The sequence below is a fragment of the Prionailurus viverrinus genome, chromosome F1 (genome assembly GCF_022837055.1).
Source record: "Prionailurus viverrinus isolate Anna chromosome F1, UM_Priviv_1.0, whole genome shotgun sequence".
Lineage (NCBI taxonomy): Eukaryota > Metazoa > Chordata > Mammalia > Carnivora > Felidae > Prionailurus > Prionailurus viverrinus.
Window position 1 is genome coordinate 60,826,263 of NC_062577.1, and position 15,561 is coordinate 60,841,823.

A 15,561-nucleotide genomic window follows, 5' to 3' on the forward strand; every position below is an offset into this window, starting at 1 on the left:
TAGGGAAAGAATTCAAGAACACAGTAGAAGGAACGCAGAAGACGTGGAGACTGGGCCTGCAGTGACACTGATCTACAAAGGGTCTTCCGGAGTCAGCGAGGAGACAAGCTCCCCGGAGGGAGAATCCTGCAAGACGGATGGAGCCGAGAGCGCCGTTGGGGGTGATGCAGGCCAGCAGAGGCTGGAGGCAGCGCGCAGGCGCCTTCCACCCGCAGGCTTCCAGGATTGCGCTCCTCCCCGGTGGGAAACATCTGAACTGGGATGGGACCCCGGGTGCTAATTCAGAAAGAGCACCCCCCGGCCCGCCCTTCAGAAAAGGAAAAGAAAACGTATGTTCCCTGACCCTTTTATTTGAGCTACAATTGAAAGAAATGCCTGGCGCGAAAGCAGATGATTGGATTTTTCCAGATCGCAGGAGTGAGTTCTTCCGCACCCAGAAATAAAAGGACACAGAGCGGCAACCGGTCACCCCTCAGTGTGGCGGGTTCCGAAGTACTTCCGCGCGGCTCACTTCCAGATGCTTCCTAATCCTTCCATTCCACTTGGGCGTTGGGCCTTGTCATTGGGTGGCATTGAGTATTCTGTAGGGTCCTCTGCTTGGTTCCGCGTGGTCTATTCCTTTGTCTTGGTGCTCCTTGATGGCAAGGAGAATTTTCTACTCCGCTCAAAGTTGGTTTTAGGCCTTTCACCATCATTCCTCCAAACTTAGATCCCTGCTCCTAACTCTGGGACTATTTTCCTTCGTTATCTATTTAAAACAACAAAGTAAGCCCAGCTGTTCAAATTGGAGCTTATCTGTTCCACTAAATCTACTCTGTCGCTGTAATCGATCTTGGTTCCTCTTTATAAAACCCACATTCTTAAGATAAGAAACCATCGGGCGGGGGAGCCCTGGCCACTGGGGAAGAGTATGGAAACACTTGGAAATGCAATGTAAGTAAATAAATGTTTTTAAAATTTTTGGTATTGCTTATTTATTTTTGAGAGAGAGACAGACAGACAGAGCACGAGAAGGGGAGGGACAGAGAGAGGGAGACACAGAATCCGAAGCAGGCTCCAGGCTCTGAGTTGTCAGCACAGAGCCCAAGCCCAACACAGGGCTCTAACCCACAAACCTGAGCCGAAGTCAGACGCTCAACCGACGAAGCCACCCAGGTGCCCCGATGTTAAGTAAATATTTTATTTTCAGATCTCTCTTTGGAGGTGCAAAGCTGCTAAGCAGCTTTTATAACTGCTTACAAAAATAAAGTTTCCTCCAGACCCCCGACTAGTGTGGTTTAAAAAAAAAAAAAAAAGAGAAAGAAAGGAAAATACAGATGTGCAATGCACCCAGGTGTGTTTGGGCATTTAATTTTCCCTCCCAGGTCCCGGATCACCCACTTTGGGCTTTATGTCTTCTGAGAGCTCAGTCTCAGTTACCCTAGACTCTGATCCCCCTAACCCCCCCCCTCCCCCGAACTTAATGTTGTCTTTTGAACCACATGTAAAGGGAGTGCCACAAGATGTCCTTTAAACATCGCAAGCGTTTCAGGATAAGTAGCATAGTAAGGGTTGGGGACTTATCCGGGGACGGCGTTAGTGGTTCCCAGTTAGCGTTTCCCAGTCGTCAGCAACTGCCTCATTCCCTTAAAAGGTCTTGAATTCTCCTCTATAAATCCCTTGACATCACCAGCTGGCCCCCCTCCACACCACTCTGAACATTTTCCCTGAAACAGTGCTGGAGGGGCCTCAGAAATTTCCAGGTCTCTGAGCAGCCGGTCTCTGTGCCATTCCCTGGCCCAAGGTGGCCTCTGTAATTTGAGCTTTACATACATGATAACACTTTAACTGCAGCCAAGCTCAATTCAGAACAAATGTTCCTCGACTTCTTACCTCTCTAGAAAAGCTGCCCGTCTAATCGCTGGGACACTGACGGGGTGGGGGAGAAGGTGGGGGTGGGATGGGATGGCCTGACGCAGACCTGGTTGTCCACACCGCGTGCCGGGCACACTGCTGGTGCCCGGTCATCTGCCTCCTGTGGCCCGTGTCCATCTGTGAGACAGACACCATCACTGCCCACGGCGCTTCTAACACATGTTCCAGGAAGTCCTTACAAAGCCTAACGGGGGAACGGACTATTCTAACGAGTCCCATTTTCTGGTTAGTGGGAAGTTACCATGGATATAGGATTTTACCAAGGACAAAAAGACTCTGATACAAAGCACATTTTGAACAGATATTTGTACACCTGTGTTCCTGGCAGTATTAGTCACCGTAGCCCAAAGGCAGAGACAACCCCAGGGTCCATCAACAGATGAATGGGTGAGCAAAACGTGGTCGATACGTACAATGGATATTATTTGGCCTTAAAAGGAATGAAATTCGGACACGTGCTACGGTCAGCCAGTCACGAAAGGACAAATATGTGTGATTGCATTTACACAGTAGAGGCAGGGAGTAGAATCGAGGTTACCAGGGGCTCAGGGGAGGGGTGCGGATGGGGACCCGTGGTCTAGTAGGTAGAGTTTCTGTTTGGGATAATGAAAAAGTTCTGGAGATGGCCAGTGGTGGTGCTGGTACACCAGTGTGAATGTGCTTAATGCCACTGAATCGTGCATTTTATTTCGCAGTGGTAGTAATCTCCACACTCAATGTGGGGCTCAAACTCACGATTCCGAGATCAAGAGTCACACGCTCTTCCGACTGAGCCAGCCAGGCGCCCCTGAATTGTACCTCTTAAGAGGGTTTTTAGGGGTGCCTGGGTAGCTCAGTGGGTTGAGCAGCCGAGTTTGGCTCAGGTCATGATCTCATGGCTCCTGAGTTCGAGCCCCACCATCGGGCTCTGTGCTGACAACTCAGAGCCTGGAGCCTGCTTGGGATTCTGTGTCTCCCACTCTCTCTGTTCCTTCCCCACTTGCACTCTGTCTCTCTCAAAAATAAATAAACACCAAACAAATTTAATGGTTTTTAAAAAGCGCGTTCCTGAAGACGTTGTTAACGCTTCCTTGAGGCATTTGGGTTTCTTGTGGAACCGCGGGGTCACTCCTGCGAGTATCCATCATTGTTCTACTGATGAGCAGAAAAGTTCTGGTTAATCACTTGTTCTCATGGAATACGTACTCTGTGCGGTTTCAGGTTCCTCTGGAGACAATTTTTATGGTTATTTTCTTGGGACTTTTGACAGATTTCAGAGCTTGAAGGATTAGATGAAAATGATTTCCATCTGAACATCGAGGGCAGGGAAAAAAGGCTCTTACATTTCCTGGCTGTTGGAGATGGATGTTCTTTCATTCAGTATGCATTTACTGAGTGCCTACTGTGTGCCATTGTGAGACACATCACTTATTCAACAGGCATTTTTTTTTTAAGTTTATTTATTTTAAGAGAGAGAGAGAGAGAAAGCGGGGAGGGGCAGAGAGAGAGAGAGAGACAAAATCCCAAGCAGGTTCTGTGCTGTCAGCACCAAGCCCTACATGGGGCTCAAACTCATAAACCGTGAGATCACAACCTGAGCCGAGATCAAGATTTGGATGCTTAACCAACCCAACCACCCAGGCGCCCCTCAACAGACATTGTTGGTCGCTAACTGTGGGTGCTGTGAACAGCTCTGATCAGCAGAAGGAAATCGATCAAATGATTCCTCTTCTGTGGCCCCTGGCTGGCTCAATCAGTAGAGCATGTGACTCTTGATCTCAGGGTCATGAGTTCAAGCCCCACATTTGGTGTGGAGCCTAATTAGGGGGAAAGAAAAAAAGGTTTCCACTTCTCGAAGAACTCACTTTGACCTATCAAGGAGTTAACGGAGTAAGAGAAGTCACTTTGTATGGCAGCCAGGGGTGCGTCGTGGTGGAAGGTGGGAGGCGACGTAGGGAAAGCTTCGTGGGGGAGGCAATATTTCAGGCTGGCATCGGAGGACTGTAGTACGTCCATGGGCAAGAGCAGAAAAGGGCATTCCAGGCAGAGGAAATGGCCAGACTCTCGCTGTCACTGGGTATACTTGAGGCAGCAGTGCCCCTCCCCCATCCTCCTCTGCAGGTGATGCATTGTGGGGTTCCCCAAGAAGCCTCTGTGGTCAGCCGGGGAACCCTGTTCAATCGTCCGCAGAGCTCTGCTCTCCCTTCCCAAATTAACTCGAGGGGCTTGGCCCTTCGAGAGGGGGATGAGCAGAACTTGGCAAGACCTGTGTGAGCTCAGACCTCCCTCCTCTGGTTCTGCATTATCGGGCCAGAAAATGATGGGGTCCCCACAAAGGGCATTTTCCTCCCGTTTAAGCCAATAAGAGGACAAAGGGATAGAAAACGTGGTTGTGTATTTAAAGGTCACAATTACTTACAGAAAAGAAAGACAACATCACGCACTGGAGCAGAGAACGAAACCGAGCTTGTCCGTGGGCCTGTCTTACCCATTTGTGCGCACACACATCCACACACGTCCGTGATTTCAGGGACAAGAAGCAATCATACCGGGGCGCCCGGGGGGGGGGGGGCACAGACAGTTAAGCACGTGACTCTTGATTTTGGCTCAGGTCATGATCTCGCGGTTCGTGAGTTCGAGCCCCGCATCAAGCTCTGTGCTGACAGTGCGGAGGCTGATTGGGATTCTCTTTCTCCCTCTCTCTTTGCCCCTCCCGCGCTCTCTCTCTCTCTCTCTCTCTCTCAGTAAATAAATAAACATTGAGAAAAAAAAGGATTCAGCACTCTGTTCTGTACTCACCGACACTGCGCACCGCAATGTGAAAGGATAGAATCCTTCCACTTCACGAGACACATCCCCCAGCAGCAATGACACGCTGACCTCCAAGAGTCACACTCTGGCAGTGTGTGTTTTCTTGACGTCTGCTCCTGCGGAGGGAAGCCGGGCGCCCCAGGCCCAGGAGGGAAGAGAAGAGTACACAGAATGACCGCTGTGGCAGGCTGCTAGGTGCCCAGCGCTGACCTTATCTCATCTAATTCTCACACAACCCTGGGGAGTGGGGACCACTGACTCTTGGAACTGAAGACTTCAAACTCAATGCCTGTCTGTTCCACACTCCACACGGCATCCGGGTGTGGGAGAAGATGTAAGAAGAGGCACCAGAGGCAAACTTGTCCCAGTGTACAAGTTTGCCCAAAGTTGACCTGATGCAGGTGCATATGTGTATACAAGAACACACACACATACACACACACACGCAGAGTTGTGACAAAGGCTCAGGAGTACAGGCCCATCTGTCATACAGAGGTTGTTTTGTTTTGTTTTGTTTTAATATTTCTTTTTCTTCTTCTTTTTTTTTTTTTAAAGTAAGCTCATGTCCAACATGGGGCTTGAACTCACCACCCGGAGATCAAGAGTCGTGTGCACTCCTGACGAAACCAGCCAGGTGCCCCCGTGTGCCTGAGTTTCAATCCTAGCCCATTGTTCACGAGCTCTAACTTTGGTAAGATAATTCGTTAGACACTCTGTGCCTTAGTTGACCCATCTTTGAAATGGACGCAGTCATGGCAGGTATGATGTTTGAGACAGGCCTCAGAGTAACGTGGAGAATTAGATGCGGGTACAGATGAAACACGATGGGCCACGAGTCGATCATTGTTGAGGAGCTGGTAATTGTTCTACGTAAGGGCTCATTATATCTTCTGTCCACTTTTGTACATGTTTGGAACTTTCCATTAAAAAAAAGCCGTAAGCAGTGTAATTCGCAAGAGCCAAAAGGCGGAAACGACCCAAATGTGCATCAACAGATGAATGGATAAATAAAATGTGAATAAAATATTATCCGGTCCTAAAAAGGAAGGAAATGCTGACGCATGCCCCAACACGGATGAACCACGAGGAATTATGCTAAGTGAAATAAGTTGGTCACAAAAGGGCAAGTATGATGTGACTCTGCTTATAAACAGTACCTGGAATAGGCAAATTCATAGAGACAGAAAGTCGAATAGAGAGTGTAGAGGCTGGGAGGAGAGGGTGATGGAGAATTACAGGGGTCTATTTCAACGTTTATTTATTTTTGGGACAGAGAGAGACGGAGCATGAACGGGGGAGGGGCAGAGAGAGAGGGAGACACAGAATCGGAAACAGGCTCCAGGCTCCGAGCCATCAGCCCAGAGCCCGACGCGGGGCTCGAACTCACGGACCGCGAGATCGTGACCTGGCTGAAGTCGGACGCCTAACCGACTGCGCCACCCAGGCGCCCCTACAGGGGTCTATTTGATGAAAGACTTCCAGAGTCCGGTAGCGGTGATGGTCGTCCAACCCTGTGAATGTACTTCATGCCATTGAGTTGTACACTTTAAAATGGTTGAGGAGCGCCCAGATGGCTCAATCTGTTAAGCATCCGACTCCTGATTTCAGCTCAGGTCATGATCTCACAGTCATGAGATCGAGCCCCGCAGGGACCCTGCTTGGGATTCTCTCTCCCACTCTCTCTCTCTGCCCCTCCCCCACTTGCGTGCATGCACACTCTCTCTCTCTCAAAAGAAATGGATAAACGTTTAAAATAAATAAGGGGTGCCTGGGTGGCTCAGTCAGTTGAGCGTCCGACTTCGGCTCAGGTCATGAACTCACGGTTCGTGGGCTCAAGCCCCGCGTCGGGCTCTGTGCCGACAGCTCGGAGCCTGGAGTCTGCTTCCGAGTCTCTGTCTCCCTCTCTCTCTCTGCCCCTCCCCCGCTCATTCTCTCTCTGTCTCTCAAGGATAAATAAATGAATATTAAAAAAAAAATTAGATGATTGTTTTATCATGCCCTCCTCACAGTTTGCCAAGCCCTTTTGTTTCTACTGCCTCATTGAATCCTCATGAGACCCCTTCGAGGAAGGTGCGTGTATCGCTCCCATGGTGCAGGTAAGGAAACTAAGGCAAAGGAGGTTATAGGGTTTCCTGGAGAGCACATACTCATGGAGCATGAGCATAATCACGGAGCCAGGTCTAGAGGGTGAGCCCTCCACGCCTTACCACACACCCCCTATGCATTCCTTCTGTTTAGTCCTTGACTCCCATACTCTACTCCACGGTCAACCCATCTGCCTTTATAAGAGGGACTTTGTGGAAAGGGGCATATTTGCAAAGCCAAGACCAAAGACAAGGTCCTTGCCATCCTCGTGGCTCCTCAGGAAGAGTGATGAACTCTTCTGTCTCTAAGCCATCTTCCCCAGACTTCTGTCTTACTTGACCGAGCCACGTCCCGTGTGGCATCCCTAGAAAACAAGTAGTGCAGTGTCTGATGTTGCCCCAGCAGAGGGATAACGCGGTTCTCCAACATTCAGAACATCCTCTCTATGGTCCGCATTTCCCACAGAGTGTCTTTAGGGGCCTCTGCCACACCCTGGACTCTACGTCTGACCTACGTTCAAGCACTGCTTGGGACAGCTAATTACACCCCATCGGCTGGCCGCCATGTTCTCTCTGCTCAGAAGCTAGGTTCTGCCACCCCAGAGGGCTCTGCCTCAATCAGAGTTGCCCTTTCTCTCCTCACAGACAACACTCCCTGTCCATGCTCATTCTTTCTTCCATCCGTTGCTTCACTCATTCATTTATTCGGGAAAAATGCTACATACGTGCCTTATCACACAGAACTCAGGAGTGGAAATGAATTGTCAAGGAAAGCTCATTGGTACCTCAGAATACCATGGACACCACTACCCACATTGCAACGGGGCTGGTGAGTGATACTGACCCCCCGCCCCGGGCAGGCCTGGGTCATACTGTGCCTCTTACCTGTTCCTCCATACACAGCAAGGCAGCTGGGGATGGTTACAAAAAAGTTATTTAATCTTTGTCCAGATTCTGCTCCCAGCATTGGCTGGGATCCCAGATGAGGGACACCTTGTGAAATTTCCACCCCCAGTTTATCTCCCGAGCCTCATTTCCCTATGTTGTCATTCACAGTTCTGACGTCACCGCCGTTCCCAGCCGCCTTGCCATTCTCGCTCCCAGTCAGGGAGGCCAGGACAGGGACGCGTTCAAAGGTTTTAGGAAATAAGAATCTATACTATTCTATCATTTCCCATTTTCCCTTATTATTTAGAGCAATTTAAAACACTGAAGGAAGACACTTTTTGGGCTGGCTCTTTCTACCCCCATCCTTTTAAGACAGGAGGAAACTGATGCCCAGAGAAGGTAAGTGACTTTTGAAAAACCACACAGCTAGCTGATTGCATGGCTGGAGCTAGAACTCAGGCTTCTGGGTCCTTCCGTGACCCCAGTAATTTAGCTATTATCTACCTGCCATGCAGAACTCTGCAGGGCTATGCCTGTGGCAGGACTATCCCGGAGGCCAAACACTGACTGCTCATGGGTCACACGGCTGATGGCCCCCTGGCTCCCCAGAACCTGTCTGCTTTCTAAGGGCCGGTCTCTGTACCGTAAAGCAGTCTCTGGTGCCCTCAAGGGGCAGAATCGAGTAGTGGAGAATTACTCACACGACAAGATCTGGAGGCCGTCTGAGAAATAAAACCCTCTGATTCACCTCCACCCCAATTTTACAGAATGTGTTGGAATCACCTTTTCATTTCAAAGATCATGAAACATGTTTAAAACCATCAAAATATGTTTGAAACACAAACTGCCCCCAAACACCTTTAAAAGCATTGACCAGGGGCGCCTGGGTGGCTCAGGCAGGAGTCCAACTCTTGATTGTGGCTCAGACCATCATCTCATGGTTTGTGAGTTCGAGGCCCGCATCCGGCTCTGTGCTGGCGGTGAGGAGCCTGCTTGGGATTCTCTCTCTCTACCCGCCTCTGTCTCCCTACCCTGCTAGTGCTCTGTCTCTGTCTCTAAATAAATAAGTAAATAAACGTTAAAAAAAAAAAAAAAAAAGCCTAGACCTGATCCCTGTTTTTTTATTTTTAATGTTTGTTTTTGACAAAGAGACAGAGCATGAGTGGGGAAGGGGCAGAAAGAGAGGGAGACACGGAATCCGAAGCAGGCTCCAGACTCTGTGCTAACAGTTCAGAGGGGCTCCAACTCGCAAACCCAGAGATCATGATCTGAGCTGCAGTCGGATACTTAACCACCTGAGCCACTCAGGCACCCCCAGATTCAGTGACTTTAAAATCTTGGTTTTCTTTTTCATGTTTATTTTTGAGAAAGAGAGACTTAGCATGAGTGGGGGAAGAGCGGAGAGGGAGGAGACGCAGAATCCGAAGCAGGCTCCAGGCTCCAAACTGTCAGCACAGAGCCCGACGCAGGGCTCAAACTCACATACCTGGAGATCATGACCTGAGCCAAAGTCGGAAGCTTAACCGACTGAGCCAGCCAGACGCTCTCGATGATATAGTTTACATTAAGAGACAATTCAGTGTTAATCGTTATATCCCAAACAGACTGCTTCTGTTTTGGATATAACAATTAATGCTTCCCTCCTCAATCAAAAAAATAGAAACAAATATTGCCCAAGCCTAAAATCCTGCCCAAGTAGGCCCTTTGGGTGGACCTGGGAAAGAGGAGGAGGGGAAGGGTCAGTCCGAGGGCTGTATGGTGAGCTCTGTAGAATGAACCAACTAACTAGTGAGAAACGGGCCCCCTAGAAGTAAGGGGGATCCTACGGTATGCACCCACTCCCTTCCCCGGAGCTTTATACCAAACCCAGAGAACAAGAGAGGGGCCAGAAGAGATACCAAAGTCACTGAATCATCACTCTCCATGCCTATCTCTGGCTACGGACCTGTGGGTTCTAAAATTCTCGCTGAACGTGTGCAAGACTGATCCCAGAACCTAGGTGGGGACTGACCTGGAAGTACGGACTGAGTTAGCTCTAAGTATAAGGGGTTGAGAAGCAAGAGCTCGGTGGACATTACATGATCATCGCCAGAGAGTACAGTAAGAAGCAAGCACCCTGTGTGGTTGGTGGTGTTTAAACTAAGATTAAACTGTCCTTCAGGGGGCGCCTGGGTGGCTCAGTTGGTTAAGCAGCTCACGGCATGATCTCATGGTTCTTGGGTTCAAGCCCTGCATCGGTCTCTGTGCTGACAGCTCAGAGCCTGAATCTTGCTTTGGATTCTGCGTCCCACCCCCCTCTTTCTGCCCCTCCCTCGCTTGCCCTCCGTTTCTCTCTCTCTCTCTCAAAAATAAATAAACATTAAAAAAAAAAAAAAAAAAAAAAGAACTGTCCTCCAGGCTGATGATCTAAACTTAGTGCATGTAAGTATCATCCTGGGAGTAGGGAGCAGAATGTGTCAAAATGCAAAGTCCCAGGGCCCCAACTAGAAGGGTGATTTGGGGTAAGACCAGAAATCTGCATTTTTAATCAGCATGACTAAGTATTTCTCTGGTATGTGCTGGGGACTTAGCTGAAAACAACTGTCAGCTAAGAGGCTACAGTTTGGCGGATTTGACAGAAATAAAAAAGATTTCCATCACCCTCCAAGAAAAATTAAAACCTTTTTTTAAGGAAAATATTCACGTCACTCGGTATACTCTTATCATAGAGCTTTCAAAAGTTGAATATGTATGTTTCATTTGTTGGCAATGCACATTTTAAATTTTAAAGCAGGGATCCAATTTTTATACGTTTGACTTTTTGTCTCAAGAAAGCTAAATGTTGGGGCGCCTGGGGGGCTCAGTCGGTTGAGTCTGACTGCAGCTCAGGTCACGATCTCACGGTTCGTGGGTTCGAGCCCCGCGTCGGGCTCTGTGCTGACTGCTCGGAGCCTGGAGCCTGCTTCGGATTCTGTGTCTCCCTCTCTCTCTGCCCCTCCCCCGCTCACACTCTGTCTCTCTGTCTCTCTGTCTCTCCCTCTCTCAAAAATAAACATTAAAAAAATTACTTAAAAAGAAAAAAGAGTAAGTGTTGAGTTGCTCATTTAGGTGCAGATGGGTGGAGTCCCTGGGGGTAAAGGTCTCCAGGGTGGCAGGGGAGTCACAGGTCCTTTAGGAAACAGGTGGTAGCATTTCAACATGGATCTTACAAAGCACAAACAGTTGTACAAAAGTGTTTTGTTTCATTAAAACGTGCGTATGAATTCTGAAGAAAAACTTCTTCAAAGGCAGTAGTGATTCTAATTAAACTGGCCTCTAGTTGATTTTTTATTTTCTTATAAACTTATTTTTAATGTTTATTTATTTATTTTTGAGAGAGGGAGACACAGAATCCGAAGCAGGCATCAGGTTCTGAGCTGTCAGCACAGCCCGATTCGGGGCTCGAACCCACGAACCGTGAGATCATGACCTGAGCAGAAGTCGGAGGCTTAACCGACTGAGCCAGCCCTGTGCCCCCGGCCTATAATTGATTTTTTTAAACTACTGTTTTTATTTTATTTTATTTTATTTTATTCTATTTTATTTTATTTTAAATTTTAAGTGATCTCTATGCCCAACATGGGGCTCAAACTCACGACCCTGAGATCAAGAGTTGCATGCTCTACCGAGTCAGCCAGATGCCCCAAAAGTATTGTTTTTAATTTGAAATGTTTCTTTATTCAGAGAGAATAGCATGACATATTTCAAATGTTAGTTTTTGTAGGAATAATATAAAATTCTAAATATAATAGGAAAAATAATAAAGGACTCTGAGTTGAAAGGGTCCTTTCTTTTAAATTTTTTAAAACAATGTTTATTTATTTATTTGGAGAGAGAGAGAGAGAGAGAGCAGGGGAGGGGCAGAGAGAAAGGGAGACAGAGAATCTGAAGCAGGCTCTGAGCAGTCAGTGCAAAGCCCGATGTGGGGCTCAAACCCCCGAACCGTGAGATCATGACCTGAGCCAAAGTCAGATGCTTAATCGACTGCCTGTGGCTTACGTTTTTCTGGACTTCAATGTCCCCATCTGTAACATGACAAGGTGACCGCCACTGTCTCTTTCAGCCCTAACATTCTGGGAGTATTGTCTTCTGACAATCTTTACTTTCCTCCTCGTATTTATTCATAATCTGAAGAAGAAAGATGAACTGATTTCTTCTTTGCAAATTGCCCCTCAATTTAGAATGAATGGATTAGAACATACATATGTACAAAGATTGTTTTTAGAGTCTGTACCTAAAATCAAAATGTCCTCATCTAAAATGCCTAAAATGTGAATAAATTAACTCCCAATAAACTCAGAATGGAAGAGCCGTCCCTGATATAATGCTTCAAGCAGACAATGGCAATCACCCACATCAACGATGCTGTTCCTGGAATAGGATGTGTTTCTGATGTAGACGTACGTGCTCCTCAATACAGATAAATAGGGCCATCAAACACATAGTTGTTATCACAGATGATCTCTGGAGATCATTCTTTGAGAACTAAAACTCAGGGACACCTGGGTGGCTCAGTCGGTTAAGCATCCGACTCTTGATTTCGGTCCAGGTCGCGATCTTGCAGTTCCTGGGTTCAAGCCCCCAGTCCGGCTCTGTACTGACAGCACAGAGCCTGCTTAGGATTCTCCCCCACTCGCTCTCTGTCTTTTTCAAAGTAAACAAATAAAAACTTAAAAAAAAAAAAAAAGAACTAAAACTCAGCATCTCTTTGATGCTTAATGGAAGGCACCATCCTGACTGAACATGAACATTTCCATCAGTAAAATGGCTTCCTTTTATCTTTCTAAGTAATCTGTGTAAGAATATCTTACAAACCTTCCTTAAAAGATCACAAGGGTAATCACCTAAATTTTAAAACTATGAATTCAAGTAAATAACTTTTGTTCAGTGCTTCACACTGTCAAAGCACACCGTATGAGCTCATTGAATGATTGAAATTGAGTAAAGCACCAGGCAGTCGACAAATTGGATCATTGGTACAGTTGAATCAGCCTTGGCTTCGGAGTCTTGACTGCCTCTTGGTAGCTGCATGATCGTAGAAATTTACATAACTTCTTTGAGCCTCAGTATTCTTATCTGTAAATGGGACTAGATCTACCCGAACACTAAGCTTAATGGGGGAATTAAACAGATAATATAGAAAAGGAAATCTAGGAAAACCTCACCTTACTTTTTTCTTACGGTGAAAGTTTGATGTCTTTTTTCCCTAATGGGTTCTGATCACCAATTCCAACATGTGGGGCTTTCTCCCCACACCAAACAATTCTCAGACACCAGTTTGTGTCCTATAATTCAAGTCAATTCTGACACTATCTGTCTGGAGATAGTATTGGATTCTGCAGGTTAAGGCTTCGGTCCTGTAAGACTTGCCCCGCCCTACTTCACGTGCTAATTGCAAGCCCAGATTGTCACCTGTCCCTTCTGACCAAATGGCTATAAATCAGAGGCTCCCATCACCCCCTCTTTGGGTTCGATTAATTTGCTAGAATGGCTCACAGAACGGGTAGCAACATTTTACTTACCTAGATGGTTTTTTATAAAAGGACATAACTTCAGAGCAGCCAGATGGAGGATGCATAGTGCGAGGTATGGGAAAATGCGTAGAGCATCTGCCCCTTTCCAGGTGTGGCCACTCGCCCCAAATCTCCATGTGTTCAACAACCAGGAAATCCTCTGAACCTGTCCTGTTGAGTTTTTATGGAGGCTTCATTACATAGGCATGACTGATGAAGTCATTGGCCTTTGGCAACTGACTCAGCTTCTAGACCCTCCTCATCTCCGGTGGTCGGAGAGGTGATACTGAGAGTTCTAACCTTCTAGTCACATGGTTGGTCCTTCTGGAAACCAGCCCTGCCTTAGAATCATCTCACCAAAAAAAGACCTTTATTGCTCTCATTACTTAGAGAATTCCAAGGGTTTTAGGAACTCTGTACCAGAAACTGGGTGAAAACCAAATATATGTTTCTTATTATAAATCACAATGTCACAGCCCAACACTGGCAACAAGTCCACTCCCATGTCTATTCAATACCATACTGGAGGCCTTAGCAATAAGGCATGAAAAAGAAATAAAAGGTATATGGATTGGGAAGGAAGAAATAAAAATTCCTTATTTCTCAGACAATATGATCATCTATGTATAAAGTCCTGAAGAATCTATAAAAACTAAACTAGAGTTAGTAAATGGGTGTAGCAAGCCACAGGACACAAAGTGAATGTACAGGGAGAACATGGGAGGAAACGATGTTATTGGGCAGCTCAGAAATCAAAGCAGTAGCAGACAGTGTAGATAAAAAGGACCTAAGACCAGACAGTCATGGCACGTATCCCACTCTAGTTTCACGAGAATGTGTGCACCTGATTTTGCACATGGTACATTTTCATAGGCTTGTCTTGAAAGGAACAATTTAAGTTGGGTTTTTTTTTTAATTTTTTTAACGTTTATTTATTTTTGAGACAGAGAGAGACAGAGTGTGAACAGGGGGAGGGTCAGAGAGAGGGAGACACAGAATCTGAAATAGGCTCCAGGCTCTGAGCTGTCAGCACAGAGCCCGACGCGGGGCTCGAACTCACGGACCGTGAGATCATGACCTGAGCCGAAGTCTGCCGCTTAACCGACTGAGCCACCCAGGTGCCCCAAGTTGGTTTTTTTTTTAATGTTTATTTATTTTGAGAGAGAGAGTGTGAGCAGGGGAGGGGCAGAGAAAGAGAGAGAAAGAGAGATAGAGTGGGGGGAGGGAAGGATGCCCCAGCAGGCTCTGCGCTGTCCGCACAGACCCCAGCGTGGGGCTTGACCTCACGAACCACGAGATCATGACCTGAACGGAAATCAAGAGTTGGTCTCCTAACCAAATGAGCTACCCAGGCATCCCCAAATTTAAATTTTTTAAATGATCAAATATATTTGTGAGATGTTAGTCCTAATCATGCCTACTGCCTTACAGGGTGATGGGTTCCTTCTAGAAGTCCTGAAGCTCTTCTTGAAACTTGAAAAGACAAAAGAGGGCTTTTTCTTGTGACAGTTACTAACATTCAGTATGAAATGAATATTGCTTATGATCACCACCTATCCGAGAAAAGAAATCAAGAATTTGTTATAATGCAGATGAACATAGGGGAAGAAGAGGAAAAATAAGATAAAAATGGAAAGGAAGGCAAACCATAAGAGACCCTTTTTTCTTTTTAATGTTTTTATTTATTTTTTTTTTTTTTTTTTTTTTTTTTTTTTTTTAAATTTTTTTTTTCAACGTTTATTTATTTTTGGGACAGAGAGAGACAGAGCATGAATGGGGGAGGGTCAGAAAGAGGGAGACACAGAATCGGAAACAGGCTCCAGGCTCTGAGCCATCAGCCCAGAGCCTGACGCGGGGCTTGAACTCACAGACCGCGAGATCATGACCTGGCTGAAGTCGGACGCTTAACCGACTGCGCCACCCAGGCGCCCCTGTTTTTATTTATTTTTGAGACAGAGACAGAGCATGATCAGGGGAGGGGCAGAGAGAGAGGGAGACACAGAATCTGAAGCAGGCTCCATGCTCTGAGCTGTCAGCACAGAGCCCGACGGGGGGCTTGAACTCAGGAACTGTGAGATCATGACCCGAGCCGAAGTCGGACACTCAACCGACTGAGCCACCCAGGCCCTCCCATAAGAGACTCTTAAATACAGAGAACAAACTGTGGGTTGCTGGAGGTGGGTGTGACGGGGGTTAAATGGGTGGTGGGCATTAAGGAGGGCACTTTTTGGGATAAGCCCTGGGTGTCATATGATAAGAGATAAGTCACCTGGGTTCTACTCCTGAAGCCAAGACTACACTGTATGGTTTTTTTTTTTTTAATTTTTTATTTATTTTTGAGAGAGAGACAGAGT